The sequence below is a fragment of the Amblyraja radiata genome, chromosome 4 (genome assembly GCF_010909765.2).
Source record: "Amblyraja radiata isolate CabotCenter1 chromosome 4, sAmbRad1.1.pri, whole genome shotgun sequence".
In the NCBI taxonomy this organism is placed as follows: Eukaryota; Metazoa; Chordata; class Chondrichthyes; order Rajiformes; family Rajidae; genus Amblyraja; species Amblyraja radiata.
The window spans coordinates 10,208,505-10,234,730 of NC_045959.1; the positions used below are offsets into that span (position 1 = coordinate 10,208,505).

At 45.1% G+C, this 26,226-nt stretch overlaps 1 long non-coding RNA gene across 1 annotated transcript; it reads left to right on the forward strand.

Moving 5' to 3' along the window:
- The first annotated feature begins 7,121 nt into the window (after nucleotides 1-7,121).
- LOC116971691 lies at nucleotides 7,122-25,331 on the forward strand. Its single transcript, XR_004411558.1, has 3 exons — nucleotides 7,122-7,407; nucleotides 22,684-22,688; nucleotides 25,320-25,331. It is a non-coding gene; the product is annotated as an uncharacterized LOC116971691 (long non-coding RNA).
- Nucleotides 25,332-26,226: the final 895 nt, after the last annotated feature.

A 26,226-nucleotide genomic window follows, 5' to 3' on the forward strand; every position in this document is an offset into this window, starting at 1 on the left:
ATTCCTGATTAGTGCGGGTGTCAGGAGGTTATGGGGAGAAGGCAAGAGAATGTGGTTGAGAGGGAGAGATAGATCAGCCGCGATTGAATGGCGGAGTGGACTTAATGGACCGAATGGCCTAATTTTGCTCCTATAACTAACAAAGATAGTAATTGTTAGGGAAATGTAGTTATTAAAGACGAGGGGGAGCAGAAATGGGCAGTCTGGGATGGCTCGCGAGATACTTGCATAGAGGCACAAAAGTTAAAGAAAGGGCAGATAAACAGAGAGGGGGAGGGACTTCCCTCAGTGCCCATCTGTTACCATTAATTGGACAGTTCGGTCTGTGAAACGCAACACGCCAACCCCGACATCCAGCCCGGTGGTCAGTCCTTTGAAGATAGACACCAGTTGCTTGGAGCAACTCAGCCGGACAGGCAGCAACTCTGGAGAGAAGGAACTGGTTAGCGTTTCGGGTCGAGAGCCTTCTTCAGACTGAGGTCAATCCCCTGCATGGATAACAGGAGTCCCAGCCAACACGACAATCGCCCGCTGCAGTCTCGGAGCTTCCACTGCGAAAACGGTGCCTACATTTGAGCACTTATGTAACTGAACCATCCTAACACCAACCACAGAGCATTCCTGAACTACTACCTACCTCATTCGAGACCCTCGGACTATCTTAGATCGTATACTCACTGGCGTTATCGAGTTAGTGTGGAAACCGGCCCTTCGGCTCAACTTGCCCATACCGGCCAAAATGTCCCATCGAAACTAGTCCCATCTGCCTGCGTCTGGTCCATATCCCTCCCAACCTGTCTTATCCATGTACCTGTCTAAATGTTTCTTAAATGTATGGATGGACCCAGCCTCAACTACCTCCTCTGGCAGCTTGTTCCATACACCCACCACCCTTTGTGCGAAAACGTTACCCCTCACTCAGATTCCTATTAGATCTTCCCCCCTCACCTTGAACCTATGCCCTCTGGTCCTCGAATCCCCTCTGTGGGCAAAGGACATATATTACTCTGGACTCTGTCTATTTCCCTGCCTGTTCGTCTCATGGTTTTGTACACCTCTCAGCCTCTGTCCCCAGTGTGGAGTTAAGGGCTTGTTTATGGGCGCCCTGGGCTGAGAACTCTGGAGGATGGGTTTTAGACTTTATCGGGAATCGAGATAGACCCCGTAATGCAGGAGCAAAGAATCGCAGACGCTAATCTGCATTGGAAAGACACAATATGCGGGAGTAACTCAGCGCTGAAGAAGAGTCCCGACCCGAAACATCATCTATCCATGTTGTCTAGCGATGCTGGCTGACCCGCTGAGTTGCTCCAGCGCTTTGTGTCTTTCCACTAGACCTGTAATAAGTCTCGGCTGGGTGTTTACTGGGATCTCTGGTGTTTAATAGACGTCCTGATGTTGTTTTTGATCGGGTTTACTACTGACAGTATTTAATCAGATCCATATTAAATCATTTCCCCTTCACCTTAAACCTATGTAATCTGGTCCTCGATTCGCCTACTCTGGGCAAGAGATTGTGCATCTACCCGATCGATTCCTCGCATGATTTTAAACATTATCTTGCACACAGCGTTGTTCCCTTCACCATGTATACACCATTTATGGCTCGATTGTTACTATTTATTGTCTGTCTACTGACTGGTTAAACGTTTGAAAGTTTCACCTCTCAGTAGATAATAAAATAAGACAACCATCACGGTCAATGTGAGACAAAGTCTTTATTCCTATTTGACAAAATAAAAAGACAACTTCTTGCACATATTGAGAGAAGGTGCATCACACCAAACAACATTTGTCTAAAAAAAACAGAAATGCCGAGTACCGTGGGAACTCTTTATCTACCCCCCGTTATATCGTGCGAAACTCGTGCTGGACCACGACCACTTCACTCTGGTGACATCTTGCGTCAACTCGCCCCGTGAAAAAGCCCCATTACATTATATCTCTCGTCTAGGTCATGAACAAAAATAATTGAGGGTCAAGAATTGATTGCTGAAATACTCCATTAGTTACATCTATAATAGCAATGGCAAATTTCTAGCACCTTACCATTTTACATAGAAACATAGAAAATAGGTGCAGGAGTAGGCCATTCGGCCCTTCGAGCCTACACCGCCATTCAATATGATCATGGCTGATCATCCAACTCAGTATCCTGTACCTGCCTTCTCTCCATACCCCCTGATCCCTTTAGCCACAAGGGCCACATCTAACTCCCTCTTAAATATAGCCAATGAACTGGCCTCAACTACCTTCTGTGGCAGAGACAGGGCTGCCAACTCTCACGCTTTGAGCGTGAGAATCACGCCCTCAAGCAAACTCTCACGCCCTCACGCCCTCACGCTGATCAGAAATTTCCCACGCTCTGTGGTGAGAAATTCTGTGACCAACGAAAATTTCAAAACTCGGATGAACTGCATGGTCCGCGGGTGTTGGAGAGCCGGGGCTGAGGGAGGGATGGAAGCAGCGGGCGGATACAGATGCAGGGAGTCGGGGCTGGTGAGTTTGCGGGGCTGACGAGTATTTGCACGGCTAGCGAGTCGCTCGCTGCAGCTTCGTCCATGGAGCAGCTCCGGACAGTGCGAGTGTCCCGGGCCGTCAGAGGCGTCGGAAGCGCCGCTGCCGCGAGAGTCTCTGTGTCGAAGGGACAGACTCTCAAAGGGAGGTGGAGAGAGAGAGAGGGGGGAAGGAGACAGGGAGACAGGGGGGAGAGAGAGACGGGGGTGAGAGGAGAGAGAGGGGAGAGACAGAGGGGGGTGAATGGAGAGAGAGAAGTGGGAGAGTGGGGAGAGAGAGGGGGAGGGGGCGGAGAGTGAGGTGGGAGAGGGGGGAAAGAGAGAGAGGGGTGAGAGGGGAGAAAGAGGGAAGAGAGAGAGAGGGAGGAGAGGGTAGGAGAGAATGGGAGAGAGAGGGGGAAGAGAGAGGGGTGGTAAAAGAGAGAGGGGGAAGAGAAACGGGGGAAAGAGAGAGAGATGGGGGGGCAAAGAGAAAGAGGAGATAGAGACAGAGGAGAGGGGAGAGAGAGCAAGGGGGGGTGAGGTGGGAGGGGGATATGGGGGAGAGAGAGGGAGAGAGGAGGAAATGAGAGAGAGAGAGCGTGGGGGAAGAGAGAGAGAGGTGGGAGGAGAGACAGAGAGACAGGGAAGAGAGAGAGGGAAGCGTGTGGGGAGAGGGAGAGAGAGAGAGGGGGGGGAGAGAAGGGGGAGAGAGAGAGAAGAAAGAGAGGGGGAGAGAGAGTTAGGGGAAAGAGAGGGGAGAGTTAGGGGAAAGAGAGGGGAGAGAGAGTTAGGGGAAAGAGAGGGAGAGAGAGGGAGAGAGGGGAGGGGGGGAGAGAGAGGAGAGAGGAACGAGAGAGAGGGGGGAGAGTGAGGTGGGAGGGAGAGAGGGGGGAGAGTGAGGTGGGAGGGAAAGGAGAGAGGGAGGGGGGAGAGAGAAGAGAGAGGGAAGGGGAGAGAGTGGGAGGGTGAGAGGAGAGACAGAGAGGGAGAGAGAGAGGGGAAAGAGAGGGGGAAGGGAGAGATAGAGGGGGCGATAGAGAGGGGGGTTGAGAGGAGAGAGAGTGCATCCTGGAGAACAACCAGTGGCTGCTGGAAGTAAGTACCAAGCACTGGGTAGAAACGGTGGAAGATAGTGGACCAAATGGGGGTGGTTGGTGAAAGCATCCTGCTTGCCTGCTAGATTTTCACTTACTGTAACTGTAGAAAAAATGTTCCCGATGTTGGGGGCGTTCAGAACCAGGGGTCACAGTTTAAGAATAAAGGGGGGGGTCGTTAGGACTGAGATGAGGACAAACTTTCTTCATGCAGAGAGTTGTGAATCTGTGGAATTCTCTGCCACAAAAGGCAGTGCAGGCCAATTCACTGGATGTTTTCAAGAGATTGTTACATGTTTTTCTTGGGGCTAACGACATCAAGGGATATGGGGAAAAAACAGGAAAGAGGTACTGATTTTAGATGAATAGCCATGATCATATTGAATGGCAGTGCTGGCTCGAAGGGCCGATGGCCTATTCCTGCACCTATTTTCTATGTTTCTATGCTTGAGTATATGGAAATAAAACCCGATCACTTGATTTTGAAGCATTCATGCATGGTAGAGGTATAATGTAGTCATAGAGTGATACAGTGTGAAAACAGGCAACTTGCCCACACCTGCCAACATGTCCCAGCTACGCTACCTGCTTTTGGTCCATATCCCTCCAAACCTGTCCTTTCCATGTATCAGTCTAACTTTTTCTTAAATGTTGGGATGGTCCCTGCCTCAACTACCTCCTCTGGCAGCTTGTTCCATACACCCATCACCCTTTTTGTGGATAAAGTTACCCCTTAAAAAGTTACCTCTTAAAAGTACTTCATACAAAAAACATTGAAATCATACTTCTACAGTGCACTAAAACATGATTTTAATACATCAAATTTCAAAAAGTTCCTACCCTGGGAAGGGGGACCCCCTTCTTCCACACCCTCTCTCCACTCAGTTGCTCCACTCCCTCACCGGGTACCCCCAAGGCCAGTGATTAGTGATCACTCAGCCTCCCCCCTTTCAAAAACACTCCAATCCAATTTAAAACATATATATTGCATTCAAGTGTAAGTTAAAGACTTGCTACAGTATGCACCCCCCCCCCCCCCCCCCCCCCCCCGGTCGCTATGCTCCTCGGGCTTGGTCTCTCGCAATTTCTCACTCCCAACTCTCACCCAATGTTGGCAGCCCTGCAGAGAGTTCCAGAGATTCACCACTCTCTGCTTCGTGTCTAAGTGCTTCCTGCTTCATGTCTAAATGTGATGAAGCACTTACTATTTTTTCAAAATTTAAGCAAGAAACTATAACACCAATGTGCCTCACAAATATGCCACCTTACCAAATGCAACAGTCTTTACAATCTCAAGTAAATCAACAAAATTTAACATGATGTTTGCCTTCAATTTCAAGAATTTGAGCTGCATTGTGAAAAGAATAACAAAAGTTTTGGTAAAACACTAAAAAACATCATATACTTTCTCACCTTATGTTGTCTATCTGCATCAGGTTTACAAACCACAGTATAAAAGTGCCCCCTGTTGGCCAATGATGGTCTCTTTTTTCTACTGCTTAAATAAATTTGGAATTATTTTATATTTTACATAACAGTAACATTTACTATAAATATTATTCAAATGTATCACATAACTTTGTTTATTTGCACAGTGGTATAAGAACACAACCGCTGTTTTTTCAAAGTAGCTTGTATCTCTGTGACTTACAATGGTTTTACAATAAATCCACAACTTTTATCAATCATTTGCCCTGCTCTTGATGCTATCAAAGCCTGCAGCATCATGTAAATCAGTGAATCCCAAAGGGGCCATGGCAAATTTCAGGGGGGCCACAGAAAAATTTGGGGATTTAGGGGGCCACAGGTTCAATGAAGGGGGCCACTTTTTTTCCGCTAATAATGTCAGGGGGGGGGGGCACAGAAAATTAAAGAGCCCAAGGGGGCCATGAACTAAAAAAGGTTGGGAACCACTGATGTAAATGACCAAAGAATGTGATCTTCCTAGATTTTGCCAATTCTGCATAAATTTACACCCGATCCTTTAAGCACTGCAGAAAATTATGGCACAATTCTTAAAATGATAAAGCATTTCTATTGTATGCAAAACAATGAATTTTACTCTACCTAGGTACATGTCACAATAAATTATCATTGAATATATTTTGTGCATTACTGAATATTCCCATCTTAGATACCCTCCAATGTTCAGAAGGCCTCTATATAAAACAGATTTATGTTTGACCATAAGGAGACAACTGCTGACAGCAGCTCACATTTCCTGTCAGTTCTCTCAGGGCTAAGTTTAAGATCTGCTATAATTTCCTCATAACATATCAAATTCCAATTCCTCTTGCAATTCAGTGGGTGATTATATTTGTTCTATTTAAAGGGATGTCATAATTGACTGAAGTTCAAAATTATTTTCACACTCATTGACCTCTTCCGACAAAGATTTATTAACTCTTTGAAGATGAAAACATGATCGTGACTATTCGCGACACTTTCCAATCCCTTCTAAACCCAGGTTGTTACATGTTCTTCTTGTTAAACAAACTACTCTTGCCCCGAAATTGATTACTCAAAGCAGATGGATGCAGCGGAAAATATTGCCTTGACTGATCAGGCTGTACAGTAACTCTATCAATATTCTGATATCTTTTCTATAATATCTACATTCTAAATAGAATATACCTTCATTCCCACCAGGAAGATCAGAGCACTCTACGCCATCTGGCTGAACTTGTCCTCACCCTTAACAACTTCTATTTTAACTCCTCTCACGTTTAAATTAATAGGGCAGGGGAATGGGAACCAATGCAGGGAGACAGAGGGAGACAGAGGGCCATAACAGTATCAACCGGGGGCTCCAACTTCGAGACTTTTAGACCGGGAGCGGGGCCGTAAATCGCCCGGCACGGCCTAAAATGGCCGTGGGACTTATCATCACCCGCCTGGGGCTTGGACATCGGGAGAGACATGGAGAACAGGGGAGAGAAAAGACTTTGCCTTCCAACACAGTGGGTTCACTGTGATGGATGTTTGTGTGAACTTAATTGTGTGTATGTCTGTAGGACATTGTTTTTGTTTGTATGGCTGTGGAAACAAAATTTCGTTTGAGTCTCACTGGGGCTCAAATGACAATAAATGTGTATTGTATTGTATTGTATTGTATTGTATAAAATGAGGACCGAAGCAAAAGGTAGGAGAAAAAAACCCAAACCTGAAGGCTTTGTGCCTTAATGCGAGGAGCATTTGTAATAAGGTGGATAAATTGAATGTGCACTTAGTAGTTAATGGATAAGATATGGATGGGATTACGGAGACATGGCTCCAGGGTGACCAAGGCTGGGAGCTCAATATTCTGGGATATTCAATATTCAGGAAGGATAGACAGAAAGGAAGAGGAGGTGGGGTGGCATTGCTGGTTAAAGAGGAGATTAATGCAATAGTCAGGAGAGACATAAGCTTCAATGCTGTGGAATCTGTATGGGTGGAAATGCGAAATAGCCAAGGGTAGAAAATGCTTGTGGGAGTTGTATACAGACCACGAAACAGCAGTCGGGAGGTTGGGGATAGCATCAAATAGGAAATTAGGGATGCATGTAGCAAAGGTACAGCAGTTATCATGAGTGACTATAATCTACATACTGTACAGATTGGGCTAATCAAAATGGTAACAACGTTGAGAAGGAGGATTTCCTGGAGTGTATACGGGATGGTTTTCCAAGCCAATATGTAGAGGAACTGGCTAGAGGGCAGGCCATCCTAGACTGGGTATTGTGTAATGAGGAAGGATTAGATCGTGATCTTGTTGTGCAACGCCCCTTGGACAACAGTAACCATAATATGGTGGAATTCTGCATAAGGATGAAGTGACACGGTTAATTCAGACACTAGGGTCCTGAACTTAAAGAAAGGAGACTTTGTTGGTATGAGATGGGAATTGGTTAGGATAGACTGGAAAATGATATTTAAAGGGTTGACAGTTGGAGATGCAATGCCAAAGATATAAAGATCGCATGGATGAACTCCAAAGATAGTTCATCCCTGTCTGCCGTAAAAGTAAAATGGGGAAGGCAGCTCAACCGTGGTTAACAAGGGCATGTTATAACAAGATAATGTTAAATCCAAGAAAGAGGCATATACATTGGCCAGAGGAAGCAGCAAACCGGAGGACTGGGAGAAATTAGAATTCAACAGAGGAGGATAAAGAGGTTAATTAAGAGGGGGGAAATAGAGAATGAAAGAAAGCATGTGCGGAATATAAAAACTGACTGTAAAAGCATCTATAGATATGTGAAGAGGAAAAGATTAGTGAAGTCAAATGTAGGTCCCTTACAGCATCTACATTGTGAAATGGGTGAATTTATAATGGGAAGCAAGGAAATGGCAGACCAGTACTTTGGTTCTGTCTTCATGACAGAAGACACAAACAATCTCCCAGAAATACTGGGGGACCGAGGATCTAGTGAGAGGGAGGAACCGAAGGGAATCCACATTAGTCAGGAAACGGTGTTAGGTAAACTGTTTAGAGTGAAGGCAGTTAAATCCCCAGGGCCTGATTGTTTGCTTCCCAAAGTACTCAAGGAGGTGGCCCTAGAAACCGTGGATGCATTGGTGATCATTTTTCAATGTTCTCTCCACTCTGGATCAGTTCCTGTGGACTGTAACCCCACTTTTTAAGAAAGGAGGGAGAGAGAAAACGGGGAATTATAGACCAGTTAGTCTTACATCGGTAGTGGGCTTGAGTCGATTATTAACGATTTGATAGCAGCGCATTTGGAAAGCAGTGACAGGATCAGTCAAAGTCAGCATGGATTTATGAAGGGGAAATCATGCTTGGCTAATCTTCTAGAATTTTTTGAGAGTGTAACAAGTGGAATAGATAAAGGGAGAGCCAGTGGATAGGGTGTATCTGGGCTTTCTAAAAGCCTTTGTTACTAACTTCTACCTGGCCTTCAAACATGCTTGGATTATTTCCGACACCCCTCGCACCTTTCTCAAATCCTCTCTCCGTCACCGGGGACAGACTATGCACTATGAACTGACTATGCACAAATCCACAGCCTCCAATAGTTACCTGGACTACACCTCCTCCCACTCTGCCTCTTGCAAAGACGAAAGCCTTTACTCTCATTTTTTCCTGCTTCACTGCATCGGCTATTATCTGAGTCGCCCCCCCTTCCCCCCCCCTCGCGGCCTACCAGCTGGATTGGCGTGGCGTTTCCTGCCTGGACCGGACCAGAGCTTCAGCAGCGGCAGCGAGGCGCTGGAAACATCGCGGAGCAGGCGAGGCCTTCCTGGGATCGCCGCTTGGAGCTCCGGAGTGCTGGGCCGCTGCTCCAACATCGCGGAGCTGTGGGTGCGGAGCTCCCAACGCGGACGGCGCTGACTTTAACATCGCGGAGTCCTGGGACCCTTTGCCGGAGGTCGCCAGCACGAATCTCCACCCAGCGCGGCCTGTGGACATCGGGAGCCACAGACTCCGATGGAAGGTGGCCGACGAGAGGTTCCCGGCGAGAGGGCCTGAACATCGGGCCGCCCGTAGTGGCGACTACGGGGTGCTCGGGAGGCCCCGACCACGGGTGAACATTGGGGAACATCGGCGAGGAGGTTGACTGGACATTGGTTCCTTCCCTCACAGTGGGGAACTTTGGTGCTGCTGTGGGGATGTTTGTGTTGTGGACTACAGTGTTCTGTGTTTTGTGTTTTTTTTATTTTATTTTAATTTTATTTTATTTTATTTATTTATTTATTTGTATTACACTAAGGGAAAAATAATTTTGTTGTCTCTTCATTGAAGACACTGACAATAAATAAAATAAAATAAAATAAAATATAATCTACCCCTAAAATGAGGCATCCCTTTCTTCAGGAAATGTGTTTCCCCTGCTGTTGTGGATGGATCCCTCACTCGCGTCTCAAAACAAGGAAAGTTTTTCCTGGTCCTCACCTCTCACCTCACCAGCCTCCGAATGCAATACTTAATTTTTCGACATTTCCACGACATTCAATGTAATATCACCAGAAGTTGCATTTTCCCATCCCCATCTCTTTCTGCTTTCTGTGGAGACTGCACCCTCCACTACTCTCCAACCCCTCTTATGCCCCTGTTCTTATCTCCCCCTTCCCACATTTACCTCCCATTCCCCCATTTCCCTTTTATTCTCCCTGCCCCTTTCCTTCCATATCCCCCTCCAGCTTTACATTCCTCTCCTTATCTAACACCTTTTTGCTTAATTTTCATATGGAGCCTTCATCACTTATTCCATCCATCTGCCTATCACCCCCCCCCCCCCCTCTCTCATCTGTATCCACCAATCACTTGTCTGGCTGTGCTGCCCCCACCTCTCATTTCAGCTTTCTCTCTCCTACTCTAATCAAGCTAAAGAAGGGTCCTGACCCAAAACATCGTCCATCCGTTCCCTCCACAGGTGCTGCCTGGCCTACTGAGTTCCTCCAGCACTGTGTGTTTTGCTCAAGAGTACAGCATCTGCAGTTTCTGTGTTTCCATACTACTGTGTAGATTATTATATTGTGAGCGTTTTAGCAGTGAAAGATAATTTCACTGTGCAAGAACATAAGAAAATAGGAGCAGGTGTGGACCACCTGCCCCGTCATTCAGTATGAACAAGGATTCAGAGCTCAACTCTTTTCTTAGTGTGCCAGTTGCATGTAGTCCTTAATACACTTGATCGTTCTTGGAAATTGGAACACCAGTTTTCCCAGTTTTCATTGGTGGGTTGGTGGTGGAGAGAATAGGTCACTTAAAATTCCTGCATGTTGACATCGTTAGCAAATAGATGTAATCACAAAAAAGGCACACCAGCACCTTTACCATCTTAGCAATTTAAAGAGATTTGACATTTTACCAAATACTCTTACAAATCCACAGCCTCCAATAGTTACCTGGACTACACCTCCTCCCACTCTGCCTCTTGCAAAGGCGAAAACCTTTACTCTCATTTTTTCCTGCTTCACTGCATCGGCTATTATCTGAGTCGCCCCCCCCCCCCCCCCGCGGCCTACCAGCTGGATTGCCGTGGCGTTTCTTGCCTGGACCGGACCAGAGCTTCAGCAGCGGCAGCGAGGCGCTGGAAACATCGCGGAGATGTTTCCAGCGCCTCAGATGCAAAGTAGAAAATATCCTGACTGGTTGCATTATGGCCTGGTACAGCAGTTCTAATGCACAGGAACTCAAGGCGTGTTGGACTCAGCCCTGTTACAGGTACAGCTCTCGCCTCCAAGGAGAACATTTACATGAAGCCCTGCTTCAAGAAGGCAGCATCTTATCATCAAGGATCCCCTGCCATACCCTCAGTCTCAATGCCACAGTTAAGTTGAGGTACAAAAGCCCAAAGTCACACCACCAGGTTCAAAAATGGCTACTTTCCTGCAACTGTCAGGATCTTGAACGAACCTGACAACCCTAATCCTACGTCAGCAATGGAACACTGTGGACTACCATGCAACACTCTTGCACCACCATGGATTTGTTTTTCATTCTAATTCTGTTTTGCACTAATGTCTTTTCTTTTCTTTTTTCTTCACTAATTTCCATAGTAGCCGTACCACACCATCCTTGTCTATATGACAATAAATTGACTTGAATTGACTTGGGTAGAAACTTTTAGAGATTCACCACATTCTGGGAGAAAAAATTCCTAAATGCCTAAACTTAGTGCAAAGCTCAGAATTAAATGAACGTGTTATTATCCCCCTTTGACTCTTCCATGAGCGAAAACATCTCCATATTTACCCTTCATATCCCTTAGAATCCTAAATATTTGAATAAAATCATCCATTATTTGTGAGTGAAGAGATTGAGCAAGTGAATAACTTGAAACTGGGCATGGGATGCCTGAAGTAGTGGTAAAAAAAACACTAATTTTGCATTTGAAATAAATACTATTAAAGTGGAGGAGGGTAGTGAAGTGTATGAAAACTGGAGCAGCACAGTAGGAACTAAGTGGGACTTAGGGAGCTGCAGTTTGAATAAAGAATAATCCAATTTAATATATACAGTTGGTACTCTATTAATTTTATTCATTGGTCTGGATCCCCAAGCCCCAGATAATTTATTTGGCCGGCATTTATTTAGTTCAGTAATTTGTCTCTGGAATACTCCCACTGGTGACTGATTTAATATTCTTGATTTATTTACCGCATAAATTTAACCTTAATAATTTATTTACAGCATAAATTTAATTTAATTTATTAATATATATAAAGATCTCAATCAGGTACCGAAAGCAGGTACAACCTAAACTCACATATGAATTTAACTTTAGCAATTTACTTCAGAGACATTCATCTGCTCAGCAGCAATTTGGTGGTCTGCTGAAGAATAATGTTATTAATTAATTAGGTGTCAAATCAATGTTTCAAAACCTCAGTTGAGCAGTTGTTTCATTTTTAAAATACATCCCAATAAATTCCATTAAAAGAAAAGCTAGCCGTGGATGGAACTGAGAAAATGGCGTTTAGAGGAAATCACAAATGTCTGTTCATTCTCCATTCAAACATATTTTGGTTGATGATTTAAAAATTATACCCAGAAGAGTCCCGACAAAATAACGACCTATGAATCGGACCAGGAAATGTATGCCGGCTGCAAGGCATCTAAATTATGTGATTATGATAATTCCAGGATTCTGGATATCCTTTGCTATTTGGTTGCTATTGTGCACATGGAATAACAGGAACTGACCAGAAGTAATACTCAGTATCCTGCCTTATTGTTTTACCCAAGGGTGTCAAAGTTCAATCTCCATTTGTAAATAATCCTGACCCAGCTTGTTTTTGCAAGAATGACTGTCTAGTATTATGTTTAGAACAAATTGCAACGCATAAAGCAGGACTATATAAATGCTGCACATCCACTCAAATAGATTAACTGCAATCATGTAAAAACTAATTTTAAGAATTGTCTTGGAAGAGACAATAACAGTTTTAATTTTCCTTTTATCAAATCAGGAGACTTTATGAAAGACTAAATAATTTACAGGCACATAAAATATAAAAACTGATGTTAATTCTGTCCCATACAGCAAATGTTGGTTTTGATATTTCTGATGTCTTCAGGGGGGCATTTGGAAAGGGGAGGAGAAAAATAATGAACCAAGCATTTTTCTTGCTTTTTAATGGTGGATTCAAAAGATTCTCAAGACATGGGTTTATTTATCTCGGCGCTGGAGCTCTGGCGAGCTGGACCGCCGAGAGCAACATCTCCGGGCTGCGGGTCTGCGGAGCGGAGAGGCGGCAGTGCGGAGAGGGGGCAGTGCGGAGAGGCGGCAGTGCGGAGAGGCGGCGCCGACTTTATCATCGGGAGCCTGGGAGCTCCAAACAGGCGCGGCCTTGTCGGCTTCGGCAGCCGCGGGCTCCAACCAGGAAGCGGCCGTTCCAGATGGCCCAGCCGCCGAGAGGACTCTCCCGACGCCGGAGCAAGACCACCCGGTGAGAACGGCCAGGGACATCGGGCCTCCGTAGAGGCAATTGCGGTGGCCTCAATAGGCCTGACTTTGGGGTGAACATGGGGTGGGGACTGGACATTGTGCCTTCCTCCACAGTGCTACCCACTGTGGGGGGATGATTTTTTTGTCTAATTGTAGTCCTGTAGGTCTGTGTCCAAGATGGCTGCCGTGAAGAGAGAGTGGACGCTGGCGCGCTTTGGCTGCCGCTGCTCTCTCTTCACACTGTGTTTTTGATTTTCTGTTTTTGGATCGAATTCTGTTTTTAATTTGTGTCTCTGTGATGTCTTTTTTACCTGTTCTATTCCGATTATATGTTTTTTTTCCGATTACTATGTAAGGTGTCCTTGAGATGTCTGAAAGGCGCCCATTAAATAAAATTTATTATTATTATTATTATTTACATGGACAGCTAGTGGGGTTATTTTTTTTATGAGCAGAAGCTCTTCCTTTTGAATTCAATATAACATGATAGAAATGAACACTCCAACTAATGGTCCCTCTTAACCTTACACAGCTGAACATGCAGTTAGCACATAGTTGTCAATTCTATATTCCAAAGGTTGTTGTTGCTCTTGCTTCTCTGTCCTGGAGTAGCAACAATAAAACTATTGCTTTTGATGGCTACATCAGGAATACATTGTAGACGGCTGTCAAAGGTTTTTGTGCATTAAACTTGTTCTGCCTCACAAGAACGGATTGCCCCCAGTAGAATTGCTCAGACATAACATCCAGGAGAGCAGCAGCAAGGTGACAGTGCTTCAGACTTCAGTCTGAAGAAGGGTTTCGGCCCGAAACGTTGCCTATTCCCTTCGCTCCATAGATGCTGCTGCACCCGCTGAGTTTCTCCAGCATTATTTGTGTACCTTCGATTTTCCAGCATCTGCAGTTCCTTCTTCAGATTCAGATTCAACTTTAATTGTCATTGTCAGTGTACAGTACAGAGACAACGAAATGCAGTTAGCATCTCCCTGGAGAGCGACATAGAATATGATTTCAATAAATATATCTATTTACATGCATACAGTCATAGTGTTTTTCCTGTGGGAGGAGTGTCCGGGGGGAGGGGGGGGGGGTGATTGGCAGTCACCGAGGTACATTGTTGAGTAGTGTGACAGCCGCAGGGAAGAAGCTGTTCCTGGACCTGCTGGTCCGGCAACGGAGAGACCTGTAGCACCTCCCGGATGGTAGGAGGGTAAACAGTCCATGGTTGGGGTGAGAGTAGTCCTTGGCGATGCTGAGCGCCCTCCGCAGACAACACTTGCTTTGGACAGACTCAATGGAGGGGAGCGAGGAACCGGTGATGCGTTGGGCAATTTTCACCACCCTCTGCAGTGCTTTCCGGTCGGAGACAGAGCAGTTGCCATACCATACTGTGACACAGTTGGTAAGGATGCTCTCAATGGTGCAGCGGTAGAGGTTCACCAGAATCTGAGGAGACAGATGGACCTACTTCAGTCTCCTCAGGAAGAAGAGACACTGGTGAGCCTTCTTGACCAGTGTTGAGGTATTGTGGGTCCAAGAGAGGTCATCGGAGATGTTGACCCCCAGGAACCTGAAGCTGGAAACATGGTTCCACCTCCGTCCCATTGATGTGGATGGGGGTGTGCGTGCCGCCCCTAGACTTCCTGAAGTCTACAACGAGCTCCTTGGTCTTCTTGGAGTTAAGGGCCAGGTTGTTGTCAGCGCACCATGCTGCTAGGAGCTGGACCTCCTCCCTATAGGCCGACTCATCATTGTTGCTGATGAGGCCAATCACCGTTGTATCATCTGCATACTTGATGATGGTGTTAGTACCATGTACAGATGTGCAGTCGTAGGTGAAGAGGGAGTAGAGGAGGGTGCTCAGCACACAGCCCTGTGGAACGCCGGTGTTCAGGGTGAGGGTTGAAGAGGTGTGCTGGTCTAACCTAACAGACTGGGGTCTGTTGGTTAGAAAGTCCAGTATCCAGTTGCAGAGGGAGGGGTCGATGCCCAGGTTACCGAGTTTGGTGATCAGTTTAGAGGGTATAATGGTGTTGAATGCTGAGCTGTAATCGATGAACAGCATTCTTACGTAAGTGTCTCTGTTGTCGAGGTGGGAGAGGGCGGAGTGAAGTGCCGTTGAGATGGCATCCTCCGTACTCCTGTTCTTGCGGTAAGCAAACTGATAGGGATCCAATGTGGGGGGTAGGCAGCCTTTGAGGTGTGCCAGGACCAGCCTCTCGAAGCACTTGGTGATGATGGGAGTAAGTGAAACTGGGCGGAAGTCGTTGAGGCTTGCCGCAGTGGAATGTTTTGGCACCGGCACGATGGAGGTGGTTTTAAGGCACGTGGGGACAACTGCTTGGGCAAGTGACAGGTTGAAGATGTCAGTCCAGACGTCTGTCAGCTGCGCAGCACAGGCCCTGAGGACGCGCCCGGGGGTGCCATCAGGGCCAGCGGCCTTACGTGCATTAGTCCTACTCAGTGCCACGTACACGTCGTAGGGGGTGAGTGTGAGGGGTTGGTGATCAGCAGGGAGCACAGCCTTGATGGCTGTCTCTAGATTGTCCCTGTCGAAGCGGCCATAGAAGCGGTTAAGCTCCTCAAGGAAGGAGGCGTCGCTGGATGTGGGGGTGGTGTTGGTGGGTCTATAGTCCGTGATGGCCTGGATGCCTTGCCACATGCGTCGGGGATCGGAGTTGTTGTTGAAGTGCTCCTCAATCCTGAGCTTATGGCAGTGCTTGGCCTTCTTGATGCCCCTCTTCAGGTTAGCCCTGGATGAACTGTAGGCTCGAGCATCGCCTGACATGAAAGCGGTGTCCCGTGCTTTCAGCAGTAGCCTGACCTCGCTGTTCATCCATGGCTTCTGATTTGGGAATATGGTACCCGTTTGAGGGAGGTGACACTATTGATGGTGGAGTTTATAAAGTCCAGAACAGAGGATGTGTAGGAATCAATGTCCGTGTGGGAGTCAAGGGTGGCCTGGGCTGCAAACGCCTTCCAGTCAGTGTTTCCAAAACACTGCTGAAGTGTGGAGTCCGCTTCCTCTGACCAGACTTTAACTGTCCTCACAGTGCGTTTAACCCGTCTGATGAGTGGGGAGTACTTAGGGAGCAGGAACAATGAGAGGTGATCAGACTGACCAAGGTGGGGGAGGGGGACAGTTTTGTAAGCTTCAGCCATGTTAGTGTAGACTTTGTCTACTCTAGTGGCGAAGGAGACATGCTGGTGGAATTTGGGGAGTACAGTCTTCAGGTTGGAGTGATTGAAGTCACCCGCAACAATGAAGGCTGCCTCTGGGTTGTGAGTCTGTTGTTTGCTAATGGCAGTATGCAGCTCTTTCATTGCAAGCTTGGCATTAGCATCAGGAGGGATATAGGCTGCAGTCACAACAGTGGAGGTAAACTCTCAGGGCAGATAGAATGGTCTGCATCTAACCAAGAGGAACTCAAGGTTAGCTGAGCAGTGACTCTCGATGATGGTGGAGTCCGTGCACCATGCTTTATTTACATAAATGCACAGACCCCCACCTCTGGTCTTACCGGAGTTAAACACTGTCCTGAAGTTATTCAACTGCTTTGTAGGTTGGGAGCCCAGTTTGGTAAAAAAAGGTTGTAAAAATTAGTTTCCAATACTTTTCAGAGCTGATTTTGTTCCGTATAACATGGGACTGTTGCGAATGCTGGTTTACCACCAGGAAGTATTTATTGCAGATACAATGTAAATTAAGTATCATCTACCTTCAGGCCAGTTATTGATTAGTTTCCATTGGTTGTTTCTGATTTTGAAAATGGTGTTGGTATTTTGTAGGAGCTCTATAAGGCCGCTAGTATTTACGGGTAGTGAGTTAGTAGCTGTTGGAGAACGTGTTTTGACTTCAAAGTATTGTATATAAGGAATTAGCAGGCATTCCTTTTGGTATTCACCATGACTCTGTAGGAAGAATGGAGAGTTGCCAGGAAGAGAAGGAAAAAGAAAAGGTCTAGCTAAGAGACTATATCCACCAGAAGCGCTGGGGAGCAATTTAATTTAAGAAACTGGTGGTCTCTAATCCTGAAAGAATTATCTTAAAAAGTATGTGGAAAGAGTATATTGTAGACTCCACTTGATCAGTTGTATTTCTTCTGATCAAATGCAACTTGGAATTGCATGTGTTGTGCACCCTCCTCTCTTTAAATATGGAATGAAGAAGTAACAGAGCAATTCTCTAAGACTGCATCACTTAATTTTTCTTCTTAATCTTTTTCCAAACAAACTTTCAGTGTAAAATTGCCATTGATTTAAAATAATTAACTTTCATTCTTTGCTCGGGTTCGTGAATGCAAAATTTGATTTTATATTTCCTTACCACATAGGTGAACATTGAGTCTGTACCAGCTCTCTGAGCAATCCCATTCCCCCCAATGAATAACCCATAGTCAATTGTCTCCCTTGTGCTTATTAACACTCATTCCCACCCATTCCCCAACAGCCAGAAATTTAAAATAGCCAATTAGTCTATGAACACCCGGCACATCATTGCGATGTGGATGTAGCAGCTGGGTAAACGCCGCACAATTAAGATTCAAGTTTCAAGAGAGTCAAGAGAGTTTAATTGTCATATGTACCAACCACGAACAATTACATTCTTAAAACAGGATGACAGACCTGTAAATGCAATATTCACAGATAATATATAATAATCGAAGGGAAAAAAATCACAGGGAGAATGTGTAAACTGCGCATTGGATTTCAGAAAGTAACCCCGTTTACCAGAATGATGACGGCTGCACCACATGCAGCTTCACTGCACTGCCCAATTCCCACTAAATCAATTCAAACTTTCCTTACTTGTCATTTAGTGCCTACAAATCTACAACCACAATGTACAGTTGTTCCTCTTCTGATGTCCACTGCATCCCCTTTATCATATCTGCTGCACTGTGCACCTTTCTGGCAATGATTTTCTGTAATTCCATTCTATTCCAGCCTGACACCCATTGTTCTTTCCACACCCATTCCGCTCCAATTCCCATTTGATCTGAAGAAATACAAGATCATGTCATGAGTCAAGAGAGTCAAGAACAATAACATTTTTTTCTTGCTGTAGCTTATTGTATTATCATTGATTAATATAATAAATAATAACAGAAATATTAGCCAACCATAATAATGAAAAACTATAGTCCATAGTGCAACCTAAAACAGTCCAAAGAAGATTATAATTGTTGAGGTAATGATTAGCGTTGTACAGTGTGACGATTGCTGGGAAGAAGCTGTTCTTAAAGTTGGTGGTCAGTTTTCAGGCTCCTGTACTTTCTTCGCCATGGTAGTAATGAAATGAGAGTGTGACCAAGGATATGTGGATCTTTTTTAATATTGGCTGCCTTTTTAAGGCAACACGTCCTACAGATCCTTTCAATGGTGGGATGGTCAGTACCTATAATGGACCTGGCAATGTCACTGCTCTCTATAGCCTCCTTCATTCCTTTGCATTTGAATTACTGAATCAGGATGTAATACAACCAGTCAATATGCTCTCCACCATCCACCTGTTGACATTCAAGAGCATACTTATCAACATCCCAAATGTCGTCAATCTTCTAGGTAAGTAGTGTTGTCACAGAATTTTCTTTGTGATTTCATCAATGAGCTGGGCCAAAGGCAGATATTCAGAGATATGCATGACCAGGAACTTGAAGCTGTCGACTCTCTCGATGAAGATAGGTTGGTGCATCTTAGCTTTACTTCTTGCTTTGGGATTAGTGGCCCAGACCTGATTCCACTCCACAAAAGGGCAAGATTCCACTTTAATTTCAAATTTGCTGTTATCAAGCAACAATATTGCCATCCTCCAAATGGGGAAATTTACCATCTGATGGGAAGAGTAGATTGATTTGGACTCCCATCTTCACCCCATTGGAGTTGCTGCTACTTGTTTCAACAATACTGTATGCAGGGCCCAATTCCAGCATTCCACAAAGGACATAATGTTGAAGTGGGCAATTTAATGCATTCTACACCCGCTGATGCATGTAGAGCTTCATTCATCTACAAATCATGGACATAACATATGCATTTTTTGTTTTCTTCAGCAAAACTGTGTTGAATTGGTCCTCCAGCTAAATGCAAAGTTAACATGGTTTTGTGATAGGGAAATAGTTTTTGACCAATTTATTAGAGTTCTTTGAAGAAGTACATGTGCTGTGAATGAAAGACAACCAATAAATGTACTGTACTTAGATTTCCAGAAGATACTTGTTCAGATGCTACATCATTGTGCAAAACATAAGCAGATGATACAAAATGTAAGATTGGCATGGATAGAAGATTGGCCATCTTACGGGAAAGAATTACTTTATTTGGTGAGATGTAAGGAATGGGTGACCACAAGAATGATGCAAGGGTGGCATAATTTATACAAATGGCATGGATGAAGACAGGGGATATGATTGATATGATTCTCCATTGGAATTTAGAAGAGTGACATAGGACTTGATTGAAACATACAGGATCCTGAGGGTCTCAACAGGGTGGATATGGAGAGGATGTTTGTTCCTCCTGGAGAATCTAAAGCTAGGAAATAAGGCAATAGCAAATTTAGACGGGTTTGCATCATAACCAATCTCTCAATGCACTTCATCATATTGGATGCCCAGTCGGTAGTTACTGAGGCATGTCATCTTACTATTCTTGGCTACGGAATTACGGATGTCCTTCTACAGCAGGTATGGATCTCCGATCATAATAATAAGTGGTTGAAGATGTCTGTGAAAACTTCAAGCCAGTTGGTCCATGCAGGTCTTTAGAACATGGTTAGGTACACTGTCAAGGGTGAATGCTTTCTGAAGGTTCACCCTCAAGAAGGATCTTTTGATGTTGGCCTTAGAGTCTGAGATCACAGTGTCATTGTGGGTTGTGGGAGCCTGTGAAGGTACATAATTGTTCTCCCCTTTGAAGTAATTTTAGAAAGCATTGAGCCTGTCTGGGAGTTAGATTTAGCTCTTAGAGCTTAAGGAATCAAGGGATATGGGGAAAAAGCAGGAGCAGGGTACTGATTTTATATGATCAGCCATGATCGTAATGAATGATGGTGCTGGCTCGAAGGGCCGAATGGCCTACTCCTGCAACTATTTTTCTATGTTTCTAATGCATCGCTGTTACTTGAGCGCCACAGTTTCATCTTGCAGGGAGTGATATAAGTGATACATTAAAATAACTAAACTTAGTGGCGGCGCTGCCCAAGCAGCTGCGGCTTGCCTGCAGTCAGTCTGTCTTTCCTTATTCTGTTTTCTTTTAGTCTTGTTAGATGTATGTTTAGTCTATTTTTAGTTGTGTATGTGTGGGGGTTGGGGGAAACTATTTTTTTTATCTCTTCCTTCAACGGTGGTGCAACCTTTTCCTTGTCGTATCTCCGTCTACATCTGCGCTGAGGCCTAATATCGTGGAGCTGGTGGCCTCCAACTGGAATCGATCTTGGGGCTCCGGTGGCAGAGCCTGTGGACTCGCCATCGTGGAGCTGGCTGACTTTGGAGGCTGTGGTGGCGCTGTGGCTGCGATCCGACGTTGGAGCTTCGGAGGCTTCGACCGTGAGCCCTGTGGACGATAACATCGGGAGCTCGCAGGTCCCTGATTGGTGACCGATTTTCGGGAGCTCCCGCAACAGCAGCTTCGTCTGCTGGACTGGAGGATAGCAGTTTCGTCCGCCCCGAATCACGGAGTTTGAATCAGCCCGTTCGCGGAGCTTAAAATCGGCCGCGGGATCTACCATCACCCAGTGGGGGCTTCAGCATCGAGAGCTTCGATTGCCTCGACGCAGCGGGAAAACACGCAAGGAAGAGATAAGACTTTTTCCCTTCCATCACTGTGAGGAGGTGCTTGGAGATTCACTGTGATGGATGTTTGTGTTAAATTGTGTTCATTGTGTGTTTTGTTGCTTTTTTCTGTCATGACTGCATGGTACGTAATTTAGTTCAAACTTAGGTTCAATTCATTTCAATCCAATATAATGAGTGTAAGAGCCATTTATGCTTAAGTTAGTTACTGTTAGTATTTCTGTATCTTTTTCCTAGCTTGTGGGTGCATTTATATACGTAGAAGGGGGTGTCTCCATTTTTAGGAGGCTAGCTCAGACTCAGAGAATGGGTTTTTAGTTTGCCTCTAGGGATAATGAGGACAACAGTTTTTATCATGTTCATGTTCACGAGACTCCGCATGGAAGAAACAGTTAGTAAGAACGAAAAGTTATGAATTATTTATTTGTTTTGTGTTACCAGTAAAAGACCAATTAATCAAGAAACACGTGCTATAGACCTGCACTGGAAGATAGACGCTCCCACCCCCGTGAGTCTCGAGCAGATGGGGCTCGTCAGCCTGGGAAGGCAGTCCATCTAGAAGAGGGAAAACTCTGATTTAAAACCTTCACTGCCTCGCGGCCATATCCAGTCATGGAAAAGGCTCCAGGAGTAAACTTCAAGAAAATCCGGAGTCGGAGCCTCTAAGGCGGTTCGTCGTTGTCTACAACCTCGCTCTGGCAGCTCCTGCGACGGCGCTGGTGCCAAACTGTAACGGCCCTGCTGTTCCTTTGGATCGAGCAACGATGTGGAGAGGGGGGACGTGCTGCATGGGCAACAGCCTGTCCTCCATATGACATCCCCCAGGCTTGCATCCGACCACACATCACCTGCAAACTAGGATGCATCACCCATGGTCAGTCATGACCGAGGGGTGCTACTAATCAACAACGACTGGAAGATTTGTTTTTGTTAAACTATATCTCCACCACATCCCCGAGTAGTATTAGCAATAAAAAGTTAGACATTGAAAAGTAAATAAAAATTGCTATTACATTAGAGTAAAAACTGGTTCTACGAGTGGAACTGAAGAAGAAAGCTGAATCTCTGTGAGTGAGCTGGAAATCCTGGAACAAAGAATCTGCCAGTTGCAGGCTAATCGACACGGTCTACACCTGGATTATCAGAAGAACGAAGATTGAAGGCTTCGTAATCGGGTACCGTGAGTAGAACAGCTACACTGTCGGATTTTAAAGCAAACTTTAAAGGTTGTAAAGCTTTAAGTTCGAGCTGCGGTAAATTAATCGAAAGCCAACACGAAGGCGATTGTTTATAGTAGCTTAAAGATAAGCTACTAGCGATGAATAATTTGACCTTGAGGATCTCAATTATAACGATGTTTTGAATTCCAAGAAGATACGGAGTGCACAAGCCAGCAATTGTTTACCATAGATACTGGCAGAGGAATTCCAGGACCTTGAATGTAATGATGTTTTGAAGAAACAGCACAGTTTGTTTTGAATTTCTGCAGATGTTTGAAGAACACTCCGATAAAAGATACATTTATTATGGGCCTTCAAGCAGGTAAGTATGAAAAACAGCCACAGGAGGGCGAAGACAAGCCAGAGTCGAGAAGATGTGAAAAGAGAAACATCAAGAAAAGGGCCAAGCTACCTTCCTGGAAAAATTCCAGAAAACAAGAAACAAGTTATGGAATAAGGTTATCAATTCAATCAAAAACCAGAGGGAACTCATGAAATTAGATGAGAACTCGAAGGAGGTACAATCTAATCTGGTTCAATTAAACAACCTCTGCCATGAGGTCAGGGAAAACCAAGACTTAATACTGGGTTTACAACTGCCTAGGGAGGAATGTGAAAGGCAAATTCAGTGGTTTCATGAGAGAACAAATTTTTTCGATGGCTTCATGGAAGACGTGGAGAAGTGGTTATCTGAAATCGTAGCACAAGCTACGCGCTCTACAATGGGAGGAGCTATTCAACAAGGAGTTGAAATTGAAGAAGAAATTAGACCCCAAGATAGTATTTCAAATGTCTCAACACGAAGATCAAGACACAAATCTGGATCTGTAGCCACCAGTGCATCTTCAAGGGTCTCTGCTCGTATCGAAGCTGAACCAGATATGGCTGCACTTTCGCAACTATAGTGGCAGATCATTATATCGTTCAAGAGATCGCTCCCTCTAGCCACTTAGGAGAAAACATGGGGCTAGGAGAATGTCATTTTACTCATGTGAGCTCTCCACTAGACTTTCAAAGATTCTCAACAGTTAAATCTTCATAACACAGTCTTTTGATTAATAGTTTTATTATTGTTGAAGAAAAACAGTAAGATACTAGACTAAGTGGGACCCGTTGGGTCCCATGTTCACAAGGGAGGGCTGGTACCTGCTGTGCCTTTTTACTTCAACCCAAACCCCCCAAACAACCATTTGCATGCAGTGCCTTTTTACTTCAACCTAAACCCCCCAAACAACCATTTGCAGGCAGTGCCTTTTTACTTCAAACCAAACCCCCCAAACAACCATTTGCAGGCAGTGCCTTTTTACTTCAACCCAAACCCCCCAAACAACCATTTGCAGGCAGTGCCTTTTTACTTCAAACCAACCATATTTTCATTTTCAAACCACATTAAGGGCACTCACAGTTGAGTAGACATGTGTTCAGTGTTATTCAGAGCTCAGAGAGATGTGACCCTCTGGCTTCCTCCATATTGCAGAGACTGAGTGAGGCACACCACTTCCTGGTTTTATAGTCCCTCCCCTTCCCTCCAGCAGGGGCAGCAGAGAGAATGGCAATTAAAAAAAAAAACATTAATATCTCTCTGATTTTTCATCGATGGGAAAATCCTCTGGTCCAGGGAGGCGGAGGAGGGCTCTGAGCGAGGTGGCCAAAATTGACGGCCGTAGGTGGCGGCGTTCTCTCAGAAATCACAGCACAGTGAGCCAAAGGCGGTCAAGATCAGACTTTTAGTAATATAGATTCATCCAACCTTCTTTGACTCGTACGCTTTAATCTTCGTCAAACTCCAGCATATCTCTTTGAACCGTTAGAAAACTCCTCATGTTGGAAAGCTCTGACCCGTGGTCGAAAGATATTCCTTCTCAACATGCTCCTCCGAACTAAACTAAAAAGCTAACAGCTTCTGCACAAGAAACCCAGCAGCAAACACGCCTCCGACTACGTAATAAATCCCACCCACATAATTCCAGGCAGACTAAATTTAATGACAAATACCATAATTTATGACACACAAAATTAGGCCAAATTGCTTCTGAGTATATAACGAGAGAATTACTAATAAACGTCAAAAAAGTAGCCATGAAGGCTTAACATATTTCAAAAACAAAAAATAGCATGCATTATATATCCGCGTTCAGAATCTTCAGCGATTCTTCCATCTTCACCTTCGCCTTCTAGAAGCAAGCATAATTTGGTTATTGGTCTTATTAAAACATTGTTTTTAGTTTAAGGTCGTACCATGCGCACCAAACCCTTAACATCAGGCATGATACCCAGTATATAGACCAAAGCACAAAAGTCCAAAGTTTTGATAGCATGAAACTTCTTCCTCTATGTCCGATCAACTCATGGATGTGTTGTAACAATAAGTAGAGCTAATAGGACTTGATGTTTCAATCCCTGTAATAATTCGGCACTCTTGCTATTTGCAGTGGGATTGGAGTGGTGAAAGGTAGGTCATCGGGGTCATCAAATGGGCACGCTCCTTCTTTGACGTTTCATTGATAAGCCCACAACATCTGCAGAGGGCTCAACGGTGATACCTGGCGTCACAGTTACACCCCCCTCAATTCCATACCCTCCTGTCTTCATCTTGCAGTTCAATTGTTTCCTCTCGTTTTGATCCAAATCCAATTGCTGCTTTTTTCTGCAGAATTTGATAATGACTTGATTGCTTGTTGGAGGGAGTGACCTATCACCCCCATTTTCTTTAATAGCCTGGTCATAGATGTAGCAACAAATACCCTGCAATCCACTTCGACAGGGAAAATCTTGGTCTTCCAGCCATTCTGGGCAGCTTTAGTTGCCAGTTCAGAGTACTTGGTCTTTTTCCTCTCATAAGCTTCTTCAACACCATCTTCCCATGGAACTGTCAATTCCACAACGGATGCCAACTTGGCTGTTGTGGACCACAGGACCATGTCTGGCCAGAGTGTTGTAGCCACAATGCCTGGGGGTAACACAAGCTTATTTTCTAAGTCCACTTCCATTTTCCAATCCCGAGCAGGCTGCAGAATGCTTGCATCCTTTGATGTTATCTGGTGCTCTGGAGGTTGGCCTGCTGGTACAAATGTTGTGGAGTGGACATTTCCTGCCGATGTTTGTGGGGAAACATTTGTGATCTTACGCCTCTGTTCCAGGATTGATGCCAGCTGTCTGAGAACATGGTTATGTCACCAAGTGTAATGCCCTTGGCCGAGGCTCATAGTGCATCCTGTTTAAAGCCTTAGTGATGCAGGTGCTTGGCAAAGGGAACAAGCAGGGTCTTCTGTGAACCACTGCTTCAGGTTCTGGAGTGATGGTAGAACATCATAAGTGGCTCTGATGACAAAACTTAGCCGAGATCCTTCCATTTGCCAGATGTCACGCCAGCTGAGTTTCCTCTTTTCAAGGTTCTCCCAGTTAGTTCATTGGCCCCGCTTGGTCATTGAGACGGCCTTGGCATGTTGCCCTGTCTCCTCCCGTCTTCTCACCTACTCCACCACGAGCAGTCTCTTCTGCAATGATGTTGCCTTGTGCCATTGAGGAGCTTTTGGGATGAGCCAGAGCCCAGCTCTCCCGTGTTGGACTTGGCCAACCACATCCCGGAAATGAAGAGCAGACTTAGCACTCTGAACGGCTTCAGATGGGGTCCACTTCCTCCCCGTTGCCACACGGGGGTCGCTGTTCGAATAACAGTATCTTCAGATTCAGTGAGGGTCATGACCAACCTTGCTTTAGTGTATTTGAACTCTTCCACAAGTCCTGCAATGGGTAATTCCAATTTGCCACTCTCGTACAGCCCAACAGCACTTAAGCATCGTGGAAGTCCAAGCCACTGCTTCACATGTGTGCTGATCATTCTTTCCAGCTTTTCCACTTAGTTGATTGGGATTTCATACATAGTTAAAGGCCACATGATTCTTGGTAGTATGCCAAATTGGAAGCACCACAGCTTGAGTTTTCCTGGTAGCAAGATCTTGTTGATGCGAGCTATGTGCGTGATGGTATCCTTTTTGAGTTGTTCAAACTGCTCGGTGTCCTTGAGCTTTGCATCATACCATTGGCCCAAACTCTTCACTGGCATTTCTGAAACAGTTGGAACAGGTATTCCGTCAATATGAAATCTTTGATCCTTGACTTGCCCTTTGATAATGGAGATGCTTCTGCACTTGCTGGGTTTAATGTTGAAGTGTGAAAATCCTTAGAGAGAATAACAGGATTTTTAGCGTCACATTCACTGT